Consider the following 10,249-nt stretch of genomic DNA (forward strand, 5'->3'; position numbering starts at 1 on the left):
ATGACATATATGTACCCAAAGATCTATAAAAGATAATTCCTTCTTAAATCCTGACTATGTTCATTTCTGCTTACCCTCGACTTGATAATATTTACTTGGAATGACTCATGGGTGGAGAGTTTCTCCTGATATTGATGTCATTTTTATTTATTATTTATTATTGAATTCTATCAAAGGAAAATAGGGTACATGACAAATACATTGTATGTATATATAAAATTATTTTCAAGTGTTGATAATTTCCATATGCCTACTTCCACAAGGTTGACCAACACTCTGAGATTGTCAACTACAAGATCAACAACAAAGAGAATGCAAACATCCACACCTGCTACAACTAGAGCTGCTAAATCCTTGTTTTGTGACATTTTGTTATGTGCTAAATATGATAATATTTGTACTTTATTTTTCATTTGAATATGACATTGATTAACTTTGTGTAGGGATAGGTATATCTTCTCATGGTGAGAGAATTGATACTAGTTTTGCTGATAATTTACCAGTCTTTCTTGGAGCAGCCCATGTTACTTCTACTAGATTATTGGAGGCATCATTGTGGATGGCCGAGAAAGACATGATTCCCTTAAAATTGCCTAAGCTTCTAGGTACTAAAATTTTAATTACTCATAGTGTAATTGTAGTTTACTTATTCATAACTCATTTTTAACTAATGGTGTCATGATGATTTTGTAGGAAATGATCCTTTTTATGATTTAACATTGAAGATATTTGGGCCCACATTACATAAAAGGTACGTAGCTTGATATAATTGGTTGCTGCATTTTTTTTTTCATCCAATTGTTGTAATATATTCAACATACATAGCTTGAACTAATTTTTTTATCTAACACTTTTCTTTTTTGTTAAAAGTTGGACTCAACAAACCCCTGAATTAAAAGATCATCTCATAAAAACTATGGAGGATTTCTTTGGTCAAAATATTTTGAACAAAGCCCAACTTCTAAAAACATATTGCAAACATCTAAAGATGTGAGGGACCAATACAAAAGGGCTCTAAAGCTCAACCCAAAGTACAAGCATCCTCCTATGGTGCCACAATTGGAGTGGAGTGAAATCATTGAAGATGCAAAAGAAAAGAGACTAAGCAATAAAGGAATTAACCCACCACCTGATAGAAATTGGTATGTGGTGGTATTAATATAACCATGCATAAATGAGTGATCTCTAGTTATTCATTAAAATTCTTGACTTGATTACAATAACTATAATAATATATCTAACATGTATAATATTCTATGTTATATATACATCTTTAAAAAAGATTACAGTTATATATCTAACATTTATCTTACTAAGAGCTTTCAAACTTCCAACTTGTAGGCTCCTAGTTGTTGAGGAGCATCTTCCCTGACTTCACACAATGAAAACATGAAACCAATGTGGCATTGCACTCTAAAAATGTACAACATTTACTATCTAAAATAATGAATAACGAGATCTTGGTAATAGCCCAATGATACCAGGCACATATTTAACATTAACATTAATTATATACTTCATTCCATCATATAAAAAGCTTATGAATCTTTACATCCATGAGGTAAGGAAGAAGATATTAGGATTGTAGTCATATACTAGTACACCAATAGTTTTCACAAAAAAATGACTTTTATTATGCAAAACCACACACCATACCATTCACCCTTCTTCTCCACATATCATTCTCTATTCTCTACATGAAATTTCATTTTTTATGTAATAGCATGACCTTTCACATCCCCAAAGAGCTCATCCAAGATGGTTGACCTTCCATCTTCTACAAAACTGTCATTTTCCAAATAATATTGAAAGAAACATTTTTTGAAAACTTTACATCTTTTACAAATTTTTGATAATTTACCTCTTTTGCTAACTCATGCCTATTTGAGACCATATATAGGTCCAAAAGCCTTATATTTTACATGTTTAATTCATATGTGGATTTATATAATATAACACATTTTTAGAAGTGTGATTGTGGATTTATATAATCTAACACATTTCTAAGATATTTCAAAGTTTACAACACAAGCTAGGAAAGAGAAGGTTAGTCAACACCATCTTGGCTCTGGTGGATATATGAAAAATCACTCATGCCTTGTAAGTAGTAGTAAATGAAATTTCAGATCAATTTTTTAATGTAAAATTAAAAATAAACAATACATTAATTATTGATGATATTATGCAAAAAATGTAGGGTATTGAATTTAATCTAGCACCCACAGAAGAGGACAAAGAAATTGGATTCAAGCAAGGCTATAAAGTAGTTGTTGCTCGCCATGATGTGTAGAAGATTCTAGTGCAGCAATTGACACATAGGAAAATCAGCCTAATGAATAATAATAGTAATTGGGAACTTCATGCGAAATAGTCTATTTGATGTTGATTCTAAACAAAGATAAAAATGTGTGCATGACATTTCACTATAGCCTACTACCCTCGGCGTAGATCTTACTTATGATGACAAAGGCATGGATCCTACACATGAAGAAGACCTCTATGTGCATCACAATGATATAGGTACATATTCAATTTACATTGAAAATTAATCATGTAATTATTAATAAAATTTAAAATCTTAAATTGCAATTGGTGTAACCTTTATGTAACAATTTTTTAGTGTGCAGAGTGTGATGTTAGTGTCAATCATATTGAGGTTGGGGCTGAAAAAAATGTGACAATAGATGATGTGGCACTATCAGGTAAAGAAAAATCCTTATTATGTTCTTTAGATTAATGAAATACTTATAACATTAAAAAAAAGTTTGGAATTAAACCCATTTATTTCTTATTGCAGGGGTGCATCAAACTTGTCCTTGATAAAAGAAGAGGAAGCCTCATGTCACAAGATCAAAACCATAAGAGCCATAGGATAATGAAGATAGTCACGATGTGCCTATTAGCTTTTATCTTCAAAAAATAAAAAATAAAAGAAGAAATGAATGTTAAAAACCTTGTTTGATGATGAATGTGTTGATGGATTTATATGAATGATGCTTACTAATGAATTTTATGTCATGTTATTGAATATTATTATGTGATTATAATTATTAACATCTTCATGAATTATTGATGAATTTTTATAGGTATTAATGAATTATATGTCATGTCAATAAATGTTATGTGAATATAATGATTGATGTGTTCACAAATTATTGGTGAATGTTTATACGTATTAATTAATTGTATTTTATGTTAATGAATGTTATGTGATTATAATGAATCAATGATATACTTCTAAAATTAATGAATGAAATATTTAATTAGTTGTTAATGGGGAATTTAGAGTGATTATAGAAGGTGGGGGCGAGAGGCCAAATGAGCTTCCATCTTCACGTGGTTAGCCTTGTTAAGTAGAGAATATCAAAGGATTCTCAAAACCAAGTGAAGCTCAAATTAAACCTATCAAAACTAAATAGTAATATATGGTCCCATAAATTCTTCCCAAATGTCTTACCAACTTGACACTCAAATAAACCTTGACTAAATTTCATCATAACACCTTCTAAATAGGATCAGATGTGTCAAACTCATTTGCTGATTTCAAAGGCTTTATGAACAAACTCCCAATGGAAGTTTTTCCATTTCCATCACAATCTAATTTGTATGTCATATTTTCTTGTAGCATAATAGTAATACATGAAAGGATCCAAAACTTCCCAACACACTTAAAATCAAATAAATAACCTCAATACACTTGAACCATACAGATCTTAAACCATACCTATCTCAAACCAACTCATTTTCAAGTTGTTTTTCCTTTTGTTGTTTCAACCCCATCTTCCTCTCTATGGCATCAAGCCTCATTATCTTTCTCTTTCTCATTAGTATTGCTCTACATCATTTCCTCACAATTTTTTTTCCTCTTCTCATCTTTCTCTCATTTCTTCATTCCATTACTCAACGATCCCTTCAATGCATTGTTATATCACTCAAAACATATAAATATGCTCTTAATGCTGATGATAAGGGTAATTTCCTCTAGAATATAATTCCTTAGTGAGTTAAATGCAAAAATCTAGGAATGAAATATATGATTTATGGAGGGTCCTTTTGCGTGAGGCATTTTTTATGTGTAGGATTTTCCTAAGGAAGGTTCCATTCATATATTTTAGCTTACAATAATGAAAGTATTCTTCTATGATTTTAATTTAATATATATTTTGGATTAATTTGTTTCATTCAGCTTGGTTTTAGGAAATGCTGAAGGAGGCCTTAGTTTAATATGTAATCTCAATTGATATGCATAGGATAATAGGTGGAGCTGAAAAATGCAACAGTTTGCATTTTTTATATAGGTCATGAATGTAAATGTGTTGAGTCTTTTCAACTCCCCCTGTTGTCCATGCATATGGAATGTTGTTGCATGCACATTCTCAATTCAGAGTGGATATTGAATCTTATTTTGGATAGGAGGGATTGAAGCCAATGACATATGAATGCTTAACTAGCTACATATAATGATTCTTCACTATTTACATTCTATCATTGAGTTCCTTTTTTTTACTATTGCTACATTCTACATTTTGATGTTATTAAAAGAAATGTTTTGTTTCCTTTGTTGAAATGTGTAATGTATTGCTAATTGATCATGATTTCATTGTATTTGGTTGTAGGAAATTGAGCAAGAGAATTGAAAAACTTAAGCTAGAGTGCCTAAGTTTGACAATGATACTTGAGGTTTGTTACTACACTAATAATCCCTTTTATTAATTTATGATTTGGTTAAAATATTAGTAGTTTTAATTTCCCTGTTAAAAGCATTTTAGTTACAAATTATTTTTGTATCATGTCATCATAGTCTCTCACATGCATTATTGTCATTATTGTAGATGGGGATGCTTGAACTTTGAAGTCTCCAACATGGTACTTACATTTAGTGGGTGAACATAGTAGGTTCCAGGTGAATGCCTTAAAATGGCCTTAATATAAGTATTATGAATTACAACATGATGCTTTCTCTATAAGTTGTATGTAGATTATGAATTATTGTTGATTACCGTTGCTTCTTTGGTAGAAATGGACAACATGCTACTTTTTCTATAAGTTGTATGTAGACATGGAGCTACTCTCACAAGAGATTATGTATCATGCTTGTTCACCAAGGAGGATAAAGTATTTGATTATCAATATATATATATATATATATATATATATATATATATATATATATATATATATATATATATATATATATATATATATATATCATGAGAATTTGTCTTCTTTGTGTCATTTGAGAATGAGTCTATTATGTCATGGGTTTACAATTTAAAAGGCTTGGGAAAAGGTGGGTATACTCAATCATATTCAGACTTGTTCTTGAATTATCTTTTTGAAATTGAAAAATTTCTTTGATTGAAATTATTACTTTTTTTCTATGTACAAAAAGAATTATGCAATCATATGTTGAAGTTATATATGGGATTTTGGGTTGTACATGTTGAGAAGTAAGCCACATTCTGTTTTATCCTATATTTTACAGTATTTTATTTGAACCTTGTGTGTTATCATGGTATGATATTTTTATCATGGAGATAAATTAATATTATTGGTGAGCTTTGGAATTGTTTAGATTTGTGGTGTAATTTTGTTGCAAATATTTGTCACATAGCTTTTTAGAGCATAGAGACAATGTGTAGATGATTTGAGATTTTTTTGTAATGAAATTGTCTGATGTCGAGCTAGGGCTTCACTTTCAACAACATATCACTAGCATCTTAATTATTTTCTAAACAACCATAATGAATATCTTTAGATGAATTTAAAAAATTTAATCTATTAGTGGATAGCATCCATAGACTGTTAGCACCTTGTCTAGGTAACCCAAGAATATCAACTCAAATTGTAGGTGTAGAAATCACAACTTCGCTAGATAATAAGGATTTCAATACAATTAAGGTGTTGCTTAAATGGTTGGTCCTATAATAGTCATTTAAACTCATTTTATTTTGTATATATTTCAAAGGGCACCATGTTCATATTATTATCTCTCCAATAAATAATTTTCATCAAGAAAGTTTACATCTAGTTATGAAAAAGAAAATGTATACAAAGAATATAACAAGCCATGACTTCTCTCTAGGAATTTGCTTCAAAATTTCTTCCTCATGCTTATGGAACCATAAAATTTGAAATCTATAATAATGATCTTTATCTCAATCGTGATATATAGTGAGACATGGAGTCTTACTTAGGTATATTCTTGAGTTCATATGACTGTTATTAGCCTCATGATATACAATGAGACTATTTAGAAAAAAAAACTCTAATTGGCATCAATATTTTGATGCTTCCTTTCATTGAGAGTATGACTAACCCATCAAATAATATCTAGCAGTCATCAATATTTTGACACATCCTATCATCGATGGTATGACAAACCTGTCTACTCATCTCTGGTTGTCATCGATATTTTGACATAGATTGTGATAATTTTTGATGAAGATTACTATTGATAAATTGATAGCTATAGTGTTCATCAAAATTGAGACACAATTCTAGAGAAGGTCTTTTTTGACATTTGCTTGTCAAAAAAAGGTCCAAATTTACTAGTGAAATGGTTATGTGTTTGACACTAATAGGAAACATGACTTGGAGACCAACAATAACCCCCTTTGACATTAGTGGAAAAAACAATTTTTCATGACTGATCATTCCATTCAAAATTTCAAAATAACACCCCCCCTAGACTGTGACTTGGTCTTCATAAAGACGTCACTATATATACATTATATATGCATGTCTTAAAAAATGAGTAATACATTACATTATGTCATACCTTCATTCTTTAGTTGATTTCCTTCTATGACATACACATGACCTTCTAATTTAGATCTTATTTCCCCTTATATATATTCTTTATTTTCCCCTTATTTTGTCACTTGTGGCTATTGGAGTAAAGAAATCAAACCATCTTTGTCCAAATATGTGTTGTGAATCTATATAACCATAGCAAGTGTGTTATCTCAACTAGTTTTGACATATTCCAAAACTAAAACTTTAACCTCTAGTTGAACAATTGATTCATCTAGACTTTCTATTGTAGATAGATGGGAATCTTGACTCATTGTCTCCTTAGCTAATGCTATCTCTCTCTACATTACCTCCAAATTAGGTATCAACATGGATTTAATATAAACCAATTTAGCTCACATGAATCCATTTGTGGCTTGTAATTTAGACAATCTCACTTGGGTAAAAATTAATTTGTTAAAATGAATAGAGATTGAACTTGCATCCATGTTCATAAAATTTCATATGAACTTAATGTCTAGCTATGATTTCTCAGTCTAATCATGAATATCTTATGTGAACCTTGGTATGTCAAACAACATTTAATACAAAATTTTAATATTCTTTGCAACTTCCTCTATATTACCTATGAGGTTAGAAATTTCAACTTTTCTTATAGAAATCTTGATTGAGACTTTCTCAAAAATGTATTTCTCAAATTTCTTGTCAGACTAGTTCAATAATTAATCATTTGCCTCAATGTCATCATTGTTAACCTTCTCAACAATGTGAACTAACTAGTCTATAAAAGGTGTCTTCTCATTAATACCTTGTATATCAAATGCATTGACAAAAATATCCTTGATCTAATGAAATACTTGTGTAGTGCTTCTCATGTTTGTAGTTTTTATGTTGTTCATTTTGATTCGAGAGATACTTGATACTCTTATTATATGTACTTTGAGATGACTTGAGGGTCAGATTTTATACTTTGATTTCAATACCATAGATGTTATACTGCTATACTATTTAGTTTATCATATTTGCATGTTGATGTCATTTTGAGATGATAGTAGGTCTATGATGATATCTAATTATTTGGTATTTGGACAATTCTCTGATTCTATAGTGTGATGGATTTTATGCTATGGTTATTTACTTAATTCTTGTATCTTTATGCTTTATACGAACATGAGTGATGTGAATGGATTATTTATGTATAATTGAATAAATAGTTAAATTAGTTATTTAAAGCATTTATTGCCTTGGCTGTGTTATTCTATTTAATTTCACTTGATCATGTGTTTTAGTGTGTAGGAATTATATCCTTGGTAGTGGCACATAGAGTTAGTGATTCAGTTATTCATATTTTACCAATGTCATCCTTGTATAGTTGAGATATCCTTATTTAATTGTTTAAATTACATGTTTAGGTGATTATTAAATCTAAACTCATTTTCATTATGTGATTAGACCAGTGACCATGTATGTGCATTTAAAGGTTCGCATTATCGAGAAATTTGTTAAGAGATTTTCTATGATTTAGGTTGTTGGGCTATAAATCTTATTGAATTTAATTTCTAGTAGCTTTTCCTTAGGTGAATTTCTATTACAAGGAATAACATATTTTCATTTGGGTTGATTTAGAGTCTAGCTAGTCTAATTGGCTATTTGACCTAATGACTATTCACTTGAATATTGAATAAGTATTGAAAAAGGGATTTGTTTTCTCACTTTTCTTTTTTTGCAAATTAGAAAATTGGAGAGCTTTTCTAAAATTCTCTTCCTAAATTATTGGTTTCTACTCATTCTGAGAGCTTTGAGCATGAGATATTCATGAGATTAGTCTCATTAGATCCAGCTTGGGTAGACCTTGCTTTGTCATGATTTTTGATAGATTAATAAGTGATTTATTTTATTGACTTGCTTTCAGTTTTTGCCCCTTTTTCTATTCGATAGGGCCTTTCTATTTTCTTGTTTCAACTTATATTTTTAGTAGTAGTTTTTTAGAAGGCTATGAACTAGTGTTTCCCTCCATTCCTATTTACTGGTTCTACTCAATTGGTTGCATATGAACATTTTTCCTATTTTTGGGATGGAGCTGGTTTGGGGTTTCACGCCATTATGCTAGCCATTTTTGCATACAATTTCTGAACCCAAATATTATTTGATTTTTGAGATTTTTTTACCCATGGATCAAATGGGTTTTAATTTCAAAGTTTTCCAATTTTTGGAGCTTTAACCTTATTTTGCATGCCACCCTATTTTTGGATTTTCTTGGCATGAGTTTGGTCATGGACCTCAATCATCCATTTGGATGTCAATCAGATCTTTGTTGCACTTCTATGTTGCATTGGAATGTGTGTCACATCCATCCTCCTAATTCTATTTTTGGTTGAGTGATTTTCTACATTGTGTTCTAATCTAGTCCTTATGTTATGATCTTTGTGATGGTGGTGTACCACATGAGTATGTGCATGTATAATTGTACTTCTAGAAGTTATGATCATTGGGGTTGGGTTGGGAATTTTCATGCCTTTAGGCATTCCTTATTAGATGAGCATGGGTAGGGTAGGGTAGCACATGGAGGGGCTTCTATCCTACAACCTGGTGATTATTTCCCATTGGTTGGTAGAAGAAGTTTTATATAAGTGATAACTAAATTAACATACTAGGTGGTAAAAAAATAAGACAATTAAAATTTTGGTAAGTGTGCCTTCCATTGGGAAGAGTTACCACCCATATTGTGCACCTTTTGTTGGGGAGTATAGCCATCAAACTAGCTTGGAGTTGTCGTTGCCAAGAAACTCTCCATGATGTCAACCCCTACTTAGTAGTCCATTGAGTGTTTGACCAGAACCCATAGTTTATGCATTGTGTATGTTCTTGGTTTTAGTCACCATACTGTCTAGCATGTGTGTTAGCCATGGACATCTTCTTTATTTGTGTTTGTGGTTGGATCATTATCTCCATTAGCATGATGGTAGTGGGCCTATAGATTTCATGTGGTTGGGAGGCATAGATACCTATACCATATTGGCGTCTATTGTATAGAGATGGTCTGTTGTCGTAGTGTGGCTGTTGCTAGATGTTTTCACTTGATACATCGGGTTTTAGAGTATGGTTTCTTGTGATTTATGCTTTCATTGGGATGCTTGTATATCATGTTTAGATGATGTTAGTTATTGACACATTTCCTTATTACAATGATTAACATATGATAGATGATGTTATCCGTATTTGTAGGATTATCTTATGCTTTATTTCTAGCATGTTAGATTTCCTTACACTTATATTGTAGCACATTTTAGTAGTGACATCCTTATATATGATAGTACTGATGATCTAATTAGTAGCTTGGGATGTTACACACAGGCAATTGCTAGGGCCCACGATGATCTTAGAATGCTATTATGGTTTAGGTAAATCACGTACTTAGTTTGGTTGTCTTGTTCTCTAGGATGTTACTTTAGTTTATTGTGATGTTGTTTTAGTGCACTATGATGTTTCCTTC

The 10,249-nt window shown here is 30.8% G+C and overlaps 1 long non-coding RNA gene across 1 annotated transcript; it reads left to right on the top strand.

Annotated features, from left to right (window-relative positions):
* Positions 1 to 2,406: 2,406 nt before the first annotated feature.
* On the top strand, positions 2,407 to 2,919 carry LOC149558060 (uncharacterized). The gene is made up of 3 exons (XR_016364974.1): positions 2,407 to 2,520; positions 2,621 to 2,702; positions 2,798 to 2,919. It is a non-coding gene; the product is annotated as an uncharacterized LOC149558060 (long non-coding RNA).
* Positions 2,920 to 10,249: the final 7,330 nt, after the last annotated feature.

The sequence above is a fragment of the Cupressus sempervirens genome, chromosome 5, assembly GCF_028749045.1.
Source record: "Cupressus sempervirens isolate cs-2001-9-10 chromosome 5, ASM2874904v1, whole genome shotgun sequence".
Lineage (NCBI taxonomy): Eukaryota > Viridiplantae > Streptophyta > Pinopsida > Cupressales > Cupressaceae > Cupressus > Cupressus sempervirens.